The sequence below is a fragment of the Pelodiscus sinensis genome, chromosome 16 (assembly GCF_049634645.1).
Source record: "Pelodiscus sinensis isolate JC-2024 chromosome 16, ASM4963464v1, whole genome shotgun sequence".
NCBI lineage: Eukaryota > Metazoa > Chordata > Testudines > Trionychidae > Pelodiscus > Pelodiscus sinensis.
This window is the reverse complement of record NC_134726.1, coordinates 146,566-160,534: the sequence shown is the minus strand read 5'-3', so window position 1 is coordinate 160,534 and position 13,969 is coordinate 146,566. Positions and strand designations below refer to the sequence as shown.

The 13,969-nt window shown below is 46.7% G+C and overlaps 1 protein-coding gene and 1 long non-coding RNA gene across 10 annotated transcripts in view; one reads left to right on the top strand and one right to left on the bottom strand.

Moving 5' to 3' along the window:
- The window catches only part of FBXL16 (F-box and leucine rich repeat protein 16), a 282,879-nt gene that overhangs the window by 174,612 nt on the left and 94,298 nt on the right, over positions 1-13,969 (top strand). Inside the window, exon 1 of one of the 9 annotated variants that reach the window (XM_006130054.4) lies at positions 2,658-6,629. The exons of the other annotated variants lie outside the window; for them this stretch is intronic. The gene's annotated coding sequence lies outside the window, so the exon portion shown is untranslated. Of the gene's footprint in view, positions 1-2,657; positions 6,630-13,969 lie in introns of those variants that run through there. 9 annotated transcript variants of the gene reach the window in all.
- LOC142818557 (uncharacterized) overlaps positions 12,997-13,969 on the bottom strand; it is a 76,529-nt gene continuing 75,556 nt past the window's right edge. Inside the window, exon 3 of the long non-coding RNA XR_012896070.1 lies at positions 12,997-13,133. This is a non-coding gene — a long non-coding RNA (uncharacterized LOC142818557). The remainder of the gene's footprint in view (positions 13,134-13,969) is intronic.

Genomic DNA, 13,969 nt, shown 5'->3' with positions numbered 1-13,969 from the left:
ATATCAAGATGCAGGCGTACCATGGATTTATATAGAAGAAGTATATTTTTTATCTTATTATGTATCCCTTTCTTACTGATTCCCAATATTTTATTTGCTTAACTGCCACTGCACATTGAGTATATGTTTTCAGAGAAATATGACAAGATTTCTCTCTCGAGAGTGGTTATAACTAAATTAATCCCCATCATTTTGTATGTATATTTGGGATTATTTTTTCCAATGTGCATTACTTTGCATGTATCACCACTGAATTTCATCTGCCATTTTGTTGCCTACCAATTCAGTTTTGTGACATCTTTGTGAAGCTGTTTGCAGTCAGAGCTTAACTATCTTGAGCAATTTTATATCATCTTCAAATTTTGTCACCTCACTGTTAACCCTTTCTCCAGATTATTTATGAATATGTTGAATAGGAGTGGTCCCAGTGCAGACCCTTTGGGACCACCATTAGTTACAACTTTCAATTCTGAAAACTGACCATTTATTCCTATTTTTTGTTTCCTGTCTTTTAACTAGTTACCAATCCATGAGAGGATGTTTCTTCTTATCCCATGGCAGTTTATTTTACTTAGTCTTTGGTGAGGGACCTTGTCAAAGGCTTTCTGGAAATCTAAGAACACTGTATCCATTGGATCCCCCTTGAATGGCTGTGAAACACGAATAATACCTCACACAGTCTGGACAAAGCTGGAGGTTTTTCATACAAAATGTCAGTGTTGTTTATTGGGCATGAAGTGGAATAACTTCATCTGTAATGCAGGTAGTATGGTTGTTCGGGTCTACAGACTACTGGGGTCATTGGCTGCAAGCAATGCCTTAAGGGTTTTTGGACATGTCGCAAGGATGCCACAAGTCTTTACGATGAATGCCATTCTCCAGGTGACTTGTAACATCTGGGATAAAATTTCATCAAGTGAGGGGTGGAGGCAGTCCAGAGGCAGACTTCTATTACATGGATTCATTGCATCTTTTCTGATGTTGGTGTCTCAGGCCATCAGGCCTTTGTGGTTGTTCAGGAATGGTCCAAGGTGAATGATCACTACAGTCACCTATCTGGTGAAGCACTGAAGAATAAGAATGGTGATACAGGTTGGAATGCTTGGCAAATTCTGCCTGCAGATGCTATGGGACCTTTATAATGTTCTTGGATCCACATGCATGGACATTTACAGTTCTGTGGGGCCCTGTTCACTTTATTGGGACTCTGTCTTCATGGATCCATTTGTGGGATCACGGCTATAAATGCTGTGAAAAAGATCTGATTTTACCAATGCTCTTGAGCATCATGCTTACACACTGCTCACACCAGAAAATTAGAGAGTAAGAATCAAATTCAGTGCTCACTTATGCAACTCTGCTGAGCCAGCTCCTGTTCTCAGTGTCTTTGTTTTGTATCATGCTTGTACCTGACATCAGTGGCTCTTCTGGATTTACACCTGCATCACTGAGATTGATGCAAGCATTTGGAAATCCTTGGGACTCAAGGTTCAGACATAGCCCTAGCAGGTATTTCCCCTTCTCCTTAATCATGTGTATTGATAAAACAGAAAAAAGTGGTTTCATAGCAAGAGTCCTCCAAATACGCAGATATCTGCTTTATATCTGCGAGTATCTGTATTTTCAAATGTGGATACAGATATCTGCTTTATATCTGCGAGTATCTGTATTTTCAAATGTGGATACAGATATCTGCTTTATATCTGTGAGTATCTGTATTTTCAAATGTGGATACAGATATCTGCTTTATATCTGCGAGTATCTGTATTTTCAAATGTGGATACAGATATCTGCAGCTCATTTTTACACAAGCAGATACAAAATTTTGCATCCACACAGGGCTCCATTCATAGTCCTCAGCTTTCTTGCTTACGCGGGAGCTAATTTTCTGTAAATTGCGTGGTCACTCAGAGCAGCATGCCATCTTACAATATTATGGGGCCTTTTAGCCCGACTCCAGTTCTCGACAGTTAATCTTTTTACAATCATGCTGGATTTCCATTAGACCCTCTCGTGTGGCTCATTAATATTTCATAACTCTTCCTTTTAATGGGGTTGCATCACATATGCTAAATACGGCTACAGTGGAATTGCTTGCATTTCAGATAGGCAATTGAATAGGCTATCAGGACCCAGCTTGCAAAGCTGACCAGCTGCCACATGTCTGTTTCATCTGGCTCTGTCCTGACAGGCTGGAACCTTTTCAGGTAGAGCAAGTTGTTTAAGGGAAAACCTTTAAGGCCTTAGGTACTAAGGGATCTGTGCTGCACATATGTTCTCCAGATAACAAACACATCTCTGCATCACAGTGACCAGTCATTACTGATTTACAGGCATTTCTGTGGGGCTGCGTCTAGATTGCTTTCCTCTTCCGAAAGAGGAAATGCAAATGAGGAAAACAGAAATGCAAATGAAGCACTGATTAGCATGTTTGCGCACTTCATTTGCATATCCTCTTCCAGTCCTTTTTTTGGAAGATGTTTTTTCGAAAAAATCCTTTTTCAAAAGAACCCTTCTTCCTCAAAAAATGAGGTTTACAGCGTTCTTTCAAAAAAGGAGGGTGGTGTGTGTTTTTTTTTTTTTTTTTTTTAAACTGCATCTAGACTGCTTTTTTTGGGGGGAGGGAGGAGGAGGGGAGGGAACCTCTTCCGAAAAAGGCTAGGAAGAGAATATGCAAATGAAGCGTGTAAACATGATAATCAGTGCTTCATTTGCATTTCCAGTCCCTCATTTGCATTTCTTCTTTCGGAAGAGAAAGCAGTCTAGACACAGCCTGGCAGTCCTCACTGCAGTGTCTATGCATCTCATAGGCATGAGTGATTGAATATCAACATCACCCCTGCCTTGTAGGGCAGTATTATAATCCTTTCCTTGCTCTTACAGCAAGGGAACCTAAGGCACTAAGCAGTTAACATATCCAAGCTTGTATCTTGTGCCTGAGTGGAAACTACAACCCAGATCTTGTCATCTGATCACAAAAGCAAACCCACTTCTCTTGCTGAGCATAGACTCAAGCTGCCTTTTGAGACTGCTTAAGGTCAATTAGCCATTGGGGTCACTGTGGTGGAACACTAAGCTGATCCTTCAATAAATTTCAACAATTCTTCTTGCCAGTTCAGTCAGCTTACAAAAGGCAGAGGTTTTTGTTTTCCTTCTTGGCCTGCCTCTGTAAGATGCTATGGTCTGCAGTGACAGATTGTGGTGCATAGCACCTCTTAAGCTGAGCCACGCGTGCAGCCAGATCAATGTTGGTGTAGATGCATAGGTGGCAAAGAGCAGAGTTCAGGAAGGACTTCACATCAGTTATACTCTTTGGCAAGATATGCTGTCTTTGGGCCACCAGAACTGCCCTCATTCCACGAGGAGTACAGCTAGTTTGGATTAGAAGCCTAATCCGAACTAGCTACTCCGTGCCGGGTGTAGCCGCGCGGCACGGGGTTCGAACTAGCCGGCATTTAAAAATGGCGCCGGCCAGCTTCATGGAAATGAAGCCCGGGAAATTCAAATCCCGGGCTTCATTTGCAATTGCGGATGACTACATTACCCCCGCTAGTTCGAACTAGCGGGGTAGTGTAGACATACCCTCTGTGTTTAAGGGGTGCACACTATTGCAGAAGTCTGTCAGGAGCAACTGTTCCCATGAGACTGCAGCCAAGAACATAGAAATCTCTGCAGGTGACCCCCAGTTGCTTTTATTATTATTAGCATAGCACCCATAGGCCACAACCAAAATCAGGACCCCATTGTGCAAGGCACAGTACAGACACCTAGTAAGAGAGTTCCTGCCCCCAAACAACTGGCAGCCTAAATAGAAAAGACAGAGTTTGGGAGGTGAAATTGAGGCATGGGCATGTGAAATGACTTGGCCAAAGTCACTTAGCAAGTTAGCAGAAGATGTGGGTTGCTCTCGAGAGATAATTTCTGCCATAGCTAAAATCTGCAGCTTGTGGCAGTTCATCCTGTACCTTGCTTCAACCTCAACCCCAGCTATCCTGAAACTTGAACCCCAGCTAGCTTGATCCTGATTTGAACAGCAGCTCCAAATCTCCTCTTAAGGGGCATTTGTCTGCTTGCTTCAGTTGTGGTGTTGTATATTCTTCTCTGTATAGTTGTAGGCTATGGTTACACTGCAGGCTTTTTGTGCAAGAACTGTTTTGCGCAAGAGTTCTTGCACAAAAGGTCTTGTTCAAGAGTGCCTCCATACTGCCATGTGCTTTTGCGCAAGAGTGTCCATGGCAATGTGGACACTCTTGCACAAGAAAGCTCTGATGGCCATTTTAGCCATAGGGGTTTCTTGCTCAAGAAACCCCTGTTGCCCATCCACATTGCCTTCTTGCGCAAGAGCTCTTGTGCAAAAAGGCTTATTCCTCATGGGGAGAGGAATAACTTTTGCACAAGAAGCCCTCTCTTCTGATGCCTTACTGTAAATTTATTTGCGCAAGAACACATGTGCATTGTAGACGCTCCGCAAGTTTCTGCGCAGGAACAGGTGTTCTTGCGCAAAAAGTCTGCAGTGTATACATAGCCGTAGTGTCTGGGCCAGTGTCCCAGTTAGTGAACATTGATATAATCTCATTGGCCTCAATGGAGAAATATCAGTTTACACTAGCTGAGGATCTGGCCCTTTTGTCTTCAAAGGAGCTGTGCTGATTGATATCAGCTGAGGATCTGGCCCAGGTAGTAGTGTTTGTGCAACTCATTCCTGAGGCAGGGATGGAGCATGAACAATCAACACAAGGGGCCCCGATGCATCCTGACCCTGGTATAACTCCAGCTGCATCTGGGTTGAGCTTTGTCTGCAGCTCTTCCTGATGGACCAGAAGCTGTGGAGCCCTGGGAGTTTGCTGTGCCTGTCTCCAGGGAGCCTCCCAGAGCCCTTGTACTGGAAAGTATGGTAACAGGGAAAGCAGGTCATCTGACAACAAAGGATAATAGGGAGAAAGGGGGATGGATGGGAGAATGGAGAGGCAGAGGGACCCTATAGACAGTGAGGGCAAGGGGTATGTAAGAATTGGGGTGTATGTGTGTGAGAGAAACAGACAGAAAGGGACATTTCTATTTTAAGAGCTGCAGTCTGTTCTCCACCCCTCCCCCACACAACACATTACAGCTTGCCAGATTGAGAAACCTGACCTGCCTTTTAAATAATCAAGAAGGGAGTAAGGCAGCCAGATCATCCCCTGTTACATCAGCCTCTCCAGAGCTAGGGGAGGCAGGTGTCAGCAGCTGCTGGGGTGGGGAACTTTTAACCAGGGGTTCCTGGGTTGTATATGAGGGGGATTGCCCGCATGCTAGCTGACTGTTTTTCCCCCCAGTTTAGTAGGGACACTGGATGAGGGGCACCCATGGCCAAAGAAGTTGGTGGGGTGAGGGAGTGGGCATGTTCAGTGTGTTAGGGGACAGCCAGTGGGGTCAGAGCTCCAGGTCTGGCCTTTCAAACACTCTGAGTCTGGGGAAGTTTGCTGTGTCTTGGGAACAGAGCAGGAAAGTGGTCCATGCAGGGCCCTAATCTATGAGCACAGATGACCACTGGAGCATGTGGGAGTGAAGGTGTTTCCTTCCCTTCCTAGCTCCCAAGGTAGGAATTCAGCTGGTTTCTCCAGCTACCTGCCTTCAAAGCTTATCTGTAGTTAGACCCAAATTCTGATAGCCTAGAAAGCTACTCAGCCTGTTGGTTGTTGAGGGCAAAAGGCTCAACTGGGTACAACATACCTATGATTACCCAGAAGGATTCATTGGTAGTGGTGATGTTTTGTACATTTGGTGTGAATCAGAGCACCTCAGCCCCATGCCGTAACCTTTCTATGCACTGTAGCTTGTCTGTTTCATTAGCCAAAGAAGGCATACGTTGAAACCACAGAGCCCATGAATGCCAGTGCCCCAAAATGGGGGAGAGGAGCACTAGGGAGCAAATATTCAGTTAGATAGATATTTTATCTAATCATCATCTTAGTATTTGCCTGTGTAGCTGTCTTTGTCTTTTTGCAAATGCCAGTCCATTTGATTGACCTCAAGAGGGTAATAAGGGAAGGGGTGGAAAGCCAATAAAAATTCTAGTTCTGGCTGTTTCCCATAGTGAATGGTTGTAATCTCTGAGGATCCTAGCCAGGAGGTGGGGAGACTAGCCCGCCTGCAGCCATGCATTAATGATGATAATGGCTGTGTCTCTTTAACTGGGTTTGGTCTACGACACTGTGTGTGTGTGTGCGTGCACGCATGCCAGCGTGTGCGTGTGAGACAGCTTGCATCTTTCAGACAGTGCTCTCTGGATACCAGCTCCGGGTTTGCTGGGGAGGAGGGGAGGGAAGCATATTTCAGTCTCCTGAGATTGCTGTCTTGCTTGCTTTTTCTTTTTTTTTTTTTTTTTTTTTTTTTTAAGTGGGACAAATTCTCTCCCACCCTTATTTTGCAAAACATCAGACTAATGGAATCATTGGTGGAAGGCTTTATTTAAGGACACTGTGCGTGTGTGGGGGAATCTAGCTCCCTGATTCTGTGTCTGTCCCCAGCTGGGGGCTGGTGTACATCAGAGTGGGTGATTTGTTCTGTTTCGTCTCCTGATTCTGCTCTGCACATGAAAGGAGCAGCTCCCGGGGAGGCATGGCATGAGCTGGAAGCAGCCGCTGGAGGTAAGGGCTGTATCTTGCTGCAGATCCTTTGGCACACAAAGCCCCCTATGTCAGCTTGTATTGATGTCTCTAGGACACAGTCCTGTCCCCCCCCCCCCGCTCCTCCCCCCGAGGGATGTGGCTCCGTGTTACAATGAGAACCAGGGAAGATAATTATAGCCCTTTTTGATTAAAAGCATTGCATTGTAGAGCTTGGGTTATATAATGGCAGGCATGCATCACCTTTCTAGAAAGACTAGGCTCCATTCATTTCCATCCAATACAATGCTCTTTGCTCTGCCCTGTTCAGCTTCTGTGGCTGGCTGGAAGAAATGCTTCGGTGTTGGCCTCCTTTTTCTCTGCATTGAAGAGAAATGGTGGAAGATGAATTCCCAGTGCCAGTGGGTTGGGTTGGGTTATTTATTTATTTATTTGCTCCATAGACTGGAGATGGATGCTGTAATTCTTGTGGCTGGCAATGTACTCAATACCCTGCTTTCTCAGCCTCCAAAGAGGACTTGGGCTAACACCCTTGAGGTGGAGTAGTTGGCTGGGCCAGTGGCTCAGAGCATGCTAGTGGCAGAGCAGGTGTTCCCACCTGAGAGGTCTCTCTTGCTGCCCAGTTCTGTTCAGGATCACTGTCCACTGTGCTGTTCACTTCAGCCATGCTCTGGCTCTGAGTTGTGGCAATCACTCTTGCCAGTGAACCAGACAGAGTGGCAGCAAATCAACCTCCTGGCTGGATGTTCTCGACCTCACCACTCACTTGGCCCACTGGTCTTAGGGAGGAGAAGCAGGTGGTGCCATGGCCAAACAGAAACCTAGCTCCAGAAGGATAGCTGGGGCATTGCTGCTGGCTTCAGGCTGGAGGCTGGCTGGTTTGTGTGATACCTGGAGGTGGAAAGGGATGTCAGGCCATATAAATCTTGGAAAGTCTGTGGCTGTGCAGCTGGCACATTGGAGCACCAGAAAGCTTTGATCATGGGGAAGGGGCACTGGAACAAACTTTGTGAAGGGGAACAGAGAGATTCCTCAGGAGTTCAGTCTCCTGGCTGGCTGGGGAACATGTCAGAGGCTTTCAAATTGGCAGCATGGGAAGATGGACTCTTTCCCTCCTCTGCCAGCAGCTGTAGCAGAAGGCATAACTTTTCACACTGACAGGGAAAGTGAGGAAAAGCCACACTAGGTCAGATCAAAGGTCCATCTTACCCAGTGTCCTGCCTTCTGACAGGGGTCAGTACCAGGTGCCCCAGAGGGACTGAAGAGACCATGTAACCATCAAGTATCATCCCGTCACCCATTCCCAGCTTTTGGACAGGGAATACCATTCCAGCTAATATCATTGATGGACCTATCCTCCATTAATTTATTGAATTCTGTTTTAACCCTGTTCTTATGGCCTTCACAACATCCTCTGGCAAAGAGTTCCCCAGGTGGACCTTCATTCCCGTGGCTCAAAGCATGAGCCAACCTTTCTTGCTAATTCATCTCTGGACCCTTTATGTGACTACAGCTGGTTACTACAAATTCATCCCATTCAAGGTGTTGGATTTACCACCCATTTGAGGTCCCAGTGGCTTGGCCTTTTTCCTACTCCCCATTCTCTCCCTTTAGGGGGAGTACATTGCCTTAGATGCACAACTGCAGGTTAAATGTAGGATAACGCCACTCTCAATAACACCTTGGCAGGGGCTGCAATGGGGATAAGGAAGAGGAGGCCACTGTGTGTGGAGAAGTATAGTGGAGACAACAGAGGTTACTGGTAAAGCAGCAGCCTTTTCTGTAACTATCTTACTTCCATAAATCCAGGGCTGCCTGCATTCATTCTCCATGTCTGCTGTATCTGTTAGCTTAAGGTCCTTATCCAGGAGTGTGACATCAGGGACCCTTTCTTCTGCTCCTGATGTAAAGGGAAACACACCTTTTGGGAGCTTCGGGCAGATGCTAATTTAGAGCAGGTATAGTTGAGGTGTGGATGGGAAGGCAGGAAGAAGATGAAAGGGAAAATGACAGGAGGAGAGAATTCTGGTCTTTAGTAGGGATGTTAAATATGGGTTAATTGAATAGTCTATTCAAGTAACCTCATGAATTCTTATCAGTTAGTCGACTGTTCTATAGTCGCTGGGGGGCAGGGCTGGCAGCCAGTGTATCAGAGGCAGCAGTGCAGGGTGTCCATGAGGGGAGCCAGTTTAAAAACCAGCCCCCCTTATGGACTGCCTGCCTGTTGTCCAGTGCTGCTGCCTCTGATAAAGAGGCAGCAGTGTGGGGTAGCAGCAGCCCCTGACCAAGGTGGGTCTGATCTCCTGGGCCCAGCATGAGCTTGGAACTGAGCTGGGCTGCCTGGCTCCTAATACACTTTAAATACAGAGCCACAGCAGGAGTGGGTTCTGGACCCAGTGAGAGAACTGACCTGGGCTGCTGGCCAGAACTGCTAAAACTGTACTGGCAAGGGTAGGAGGAGGGAAATGCATGTAGTCGATAGCAGTAACCTATGAGCTTTTGCTTCTCAGTTAATCCATTCTACTATTATATCTCTAGCATGATGCTTACATTGTCCCCAGCTGCCCTTGGATCCTGGTGTTTTCAGGTCTGTCATGTCCAGCTCTGCTGTCCCCATTGGAGCGCAGCCTGGGACAGCAAAGACGCAAGCCCATTGAAATAGTCAGGACTGGAGAAGGAGGCAGGAAAGCATTGTCAGTAGGGTGGTGGGCAGTGCCAGCAGCTCCATTCCGAAAGCACGGGACAGTCCCTAAGGAAAATCCAAAAGGGTATGCTGGGAGAGCAGGTCCACATCTGGCGTCTGGGTTTGGATGAGTCTGTCTCAAGCATGAACACCCACATACTTACTCTTCGGTTGGTGCCTCTGCTCCCCTCTTCCCTGTGTTCGTACTCCCAATATAACTGCAGGCTGCTCTGCTTGGCTCAGAGGCTGGAGGCAGGAACATTTGTTGGGCTTGTTTTCACTGCAACTTGAGTTCTAAATCAAGCGTTGCCCCTACCTCCAGTCCTGTCCATATGCTAAAACCCTTCAGTCAGGTGTGGTGATGGCCGTCTGTCATCAGGAACTATCACTAAAGCTCATCAGCAGCTAACACAATTGCTTTGCAGTATGGCTGCAGGTCAGTGCCACTCAAGCAGCGCAAGTCCTCCAGTGCCTTCCCACAATTCCCCTCTATGACCTCCAGAATGGACATGACTTCCCAGCGTGAAGAACTGCCAAGCACCTCCCCGAAGTGACACAGTCATGTGAGTGCAGTGCCAGGATGGAGTGTTAGTTTTCACTCAGACTAGGGTAACTGGACAGGATAATTCCCATGAGCTCGGCAGTGTGACATGCCCTTTGGAAAAGTCTCTCCTAGGAAAGTTGTTGGACTCCATACAGTGCTTTGCCCACATGATTTGCATCCACTTTACTAAGCTCACACACTCCTAGCCCTCTGTACGATGGATGTGAGTGCTTGTAGTGCGGTAGCTTGGCCTCTCTCTGACCCGGAAGGGGAAAAGTTCCCCAAGACACCCTGGTGGCCAGGGCCAAGGCCAATCCATCCCCATCCCCAGGGATTAGAAAGGGTGGAGTCAAAAGGGTGGCGCCTGAACTGTTTGCTGCCCCACACTGAACAGGCTTCGGCATATGGACTTCTTGCTCAGCCTGAGCCAGCAACCTGAGCACTTGAAGTGCTTCCCCCATCCCAATGTAGGGTCAGGGTGTACTAACTGCTTGCTTAGTCTGAACTGAGGCCTGAGTGCTTGCATTTGTTGCCCCGCCCTGAGTTAGGGCCAGGGTGTATTGAGTGCGTGCTTGGCCTGAGCATAGGCCCAAGTACAGAGACTGGTGGTTGCCCTGCTGTGAAGCAGAGCCTAGGCCAGGCTACTAACCTGTTCTGCCTGTTGGTACTGAGGCAGCTTGGCCTCACTCTGACCCTGGACAGAGTCCAGGCTCTGACCCGATCTAGTACAGTGCCCTGCTCCTTCCTTGCTTTCACATCCACCTAAACCAGTCGAGCTCTATCATTGCCATGTGTCTGGTATTGAACCGGATAGCCTGGTATTTACGCCTTCCGTCCAGTAAAAAAAATTCAGAAAATACCAGACATCAACAGAATTTTTTCCCAGCATTTTGTTTTCTTTTGTTTTGGGGGGAGGGTCGGTATTTTTTGTGAAACCATCTGGCAACCTTACATGGGCATAAATCAGACCACTGATTTCTTGAGAGTGACACCACTTTATAGTAGTTGAGGATTGGGCCTAGGGAGTTTTAGTATTTTATCTCACGCCAGTCATGCAAGGGACTAGCCACTTCTGTTTGGTTTCAAGTCATACCAGCCCCTCACTGCCATGAGCTTGGAGCATCTCTTCTCTTCTCTTCCCAAGCTGGCTAGGCTTGGAGCAGGCGAAAGAGCCGGGGTCTGGAAATAGTGCTAGGTGCCAGGAATTCCTGAGTGTGAGTTCCAGGTCAGCCACTGATTTGCTGTGGGGCATCAGGCAAGTCACTTCATAATAATTGCTTGCCTATGTCTAGTGTCTGCCCTCAGAGGCTCTCAGAGTGCTTAGCAAGCAGCAGCAAACCCATGCTCCCATGATAGTGGCGAATGTCACTGGGGCACTGAGAAGGGAGGTGACTTGGCTCAGGCCACCCTGGAGAGAGTCAGGAACTCAGATCCCTAGATCATTTCTTCTGTGCTTTAGCATCTTTCCCCCCCCATGGAACCAGCATGTTGCTAGCTTCTTTCTGCCATGGATGAGGATCAATCAGATTATTCTTGTAAAGGCTTTGAATAACCTGAGTACTTAATTAATTAATCTAATCATTATCAGCAATATCCTGGATGATCCCCTCCCCATACCCTGTGGTGTAATGTGTGTGCAGGTAAGTTAGTGTCACTAGACCCTCACCTTCCAATCCACACATCTCCAACCTTCAGAGGCACAGTGTGTCTACCAGCGAGGAGTGGAGTGAGTTAGAGGGCCTCTCAAATCAACAGGCAATTCCAGCAGAGGCATCTTGATCTTTCCATGCCATTCCAGAGGCATTCTCCTGTATGCTTTGCCAATGGAAATCCAGGGGGGTTTGGGTCCTGCTGCACCCTGAGAGGGTAGCATCTGCTGGATTCTGATACTGGAATCTGAGTCCCAGGGATGTTTTTCCCGCCTGTGTAGGACTGCTGGTGTTCTAAGGCTATGCAGTTGAGTTTTGGCAATCAAGATGCCCAGGGCGTGCATTGGCGAGGATGAGGCAGTATGCCTTTTGGAACCAATGCAGGCTCCGCCAGTGTACTGCTGGGTCATGAGGAATCTCAGGAGCTGCTGCTGGGTATTCTCTGCTGGTGAGAGGTAGCAGACACTGATTGCAGGCTGCTTTGTCATAGCTCATGCTGCTGGCATTCTAATAGCCATTACGAGGCCTTGGTGCTGCTGTGGGGAAGCTCCTGCTGCTGACTTCCCAGCTGAGCACACAAGCTCTGCTGTGGGGCATAAGAAGGACTAGCCAAGTGCCCATTCTTGGACTGTTGGTGTAAATCTTTGCTTCTTGTCAAGGAGGGTGAGGGATGTTGCTTTAGAGTGGGTGGGCATCTCATCAGCATTCATTTTTCATTATTTTCCCTCACAGCTTTCCTCTGATAGCTGGTCCCTTGGTAATTTGATGGGTCTGAAATTTACTGTGACAACTAACTGAAATTGGAGGAGTTACGTCAGGGATTAATTTGGCCTCCTACCTCAAGATTGATTATGCTTTCTTTCAGCGCTTTGGTCATCTCTCTTCTGACTATAATCCCTGCCCTCTGACTGAGGGTGGGAAGCAATGTATCTGTGTAAGCTTTTGTGCCAGAGAAGGAGAGGGACCCTCTCTGTAGGTCAGGGTAGTCAAGCTGATTCAGCATGGTAATAGTAAAGTTAGGGCTAAATGGGCCAGTCCTGTGAAGCAGAGAGCTGGTTGATGCTAGTGTATCTTCATTGTCCATTCTTTAACTGAGCCCTCAGTGACTCAATTCACCTATCAGCAGAACTGGGACAATAGTATTTAGCTCCACAGGGATTCTGGAAGGATTAGCAAATGAACCTTGTCAGTTACCATTCTCTGTACTGCCATAGCACTCGGATCCCATCCACCAGTGATATATCTGCAATAGAGACACACAGTAGAGAGGAGAAATGTGTCCAGTTGAGCTAGGATTAGAACCCACATCTCTGGGATTCCAGTCCAGGGCTTAGCCTCTAGCCCACATGTCTCCTCCCATGGGCTTATTACCAATCCAACTCTCGGCACAATCCAGTTAATCTGTCATGCTCTTCCCTGTCTAAAACCACTCACTGCAGACTATCTAGAAACATCAGGAATATGGCAGCTGTGTTTTGCCATATATTTTGTGAACATTGCTCTCTTGTTAGAGTACCAGAGTGGGACCCAGTCTGCTGACTTCATCTGACTTCATCTGTAGCACTGCTGGACTTCTGAATGGTTCCAGTGAAGAGATGTAAAACAGTAACTTTTTTCAGGAGATCCTCAAGAGATTGGAACTGCTTGCTCTGAAATATGAAATGGAGTTGTAAGATGGACACAGTTCAGACATATTTGTATCATTCTGTCCTTTCTACCTTCACTTGGGCAGAGGGGAACCAGTCTGGTAGTTTGAAATTGGAATCAATTTCCAAATGCGGGGGCAGAATCTCAGCTGGTGTAAATCAGCATAGCTCCATTGACTTCACACACACACATGGACTTCGGTGGCGCTTCACTTTTTTAGGTCAGCTCAGGATCTGGCCTAGAATGTTGTTTCTTCTGTCAAATACAAACACATTGATTTATTGCAGGTTTTCTCTTGAGTTTCTCATGGAACTGCTCTTTCTCTGTGTGTGTGCATGCATATGCATAGTAGGAAAAAAGCATTTGATTTTTGACTGAAAAAGGCCAAGGAAGAAGGATGATTTTGTGGTTAAGTCACAGGAGACATTAATTCTATTCCTGGTTTTGACACAGTCACTTAATTGATTTGTGCCTTGGTTTTCCCATCTGTAGTATGGGAATAATCCTACATCCCCACTCCCCCCCACTTCACAGGAGTGTTGCACATCTTTGTTCATTAGTGCCTGGGGAGCAAACAAACACAGCATCTGCCTATAGAGGATATGTGCTAACTATTAATTATAAATCATTGCATGGAATCCACAAAGACACAGAGAAGTAGGTTATACTTTGATCCAGTCAACCTTGTCAGTATCCCTTTAAAAACCTCAGATAGACTAACAAGTAATTTGCTTGTCGTTTCCAAAGAAGTCTCAGAGAGGTAGCTGTGTTGATCTGTAACTTTAAAAACAAGTCTTACTATAAGGTGAGTGCACAACTAGTTGAAAGACCATATTTG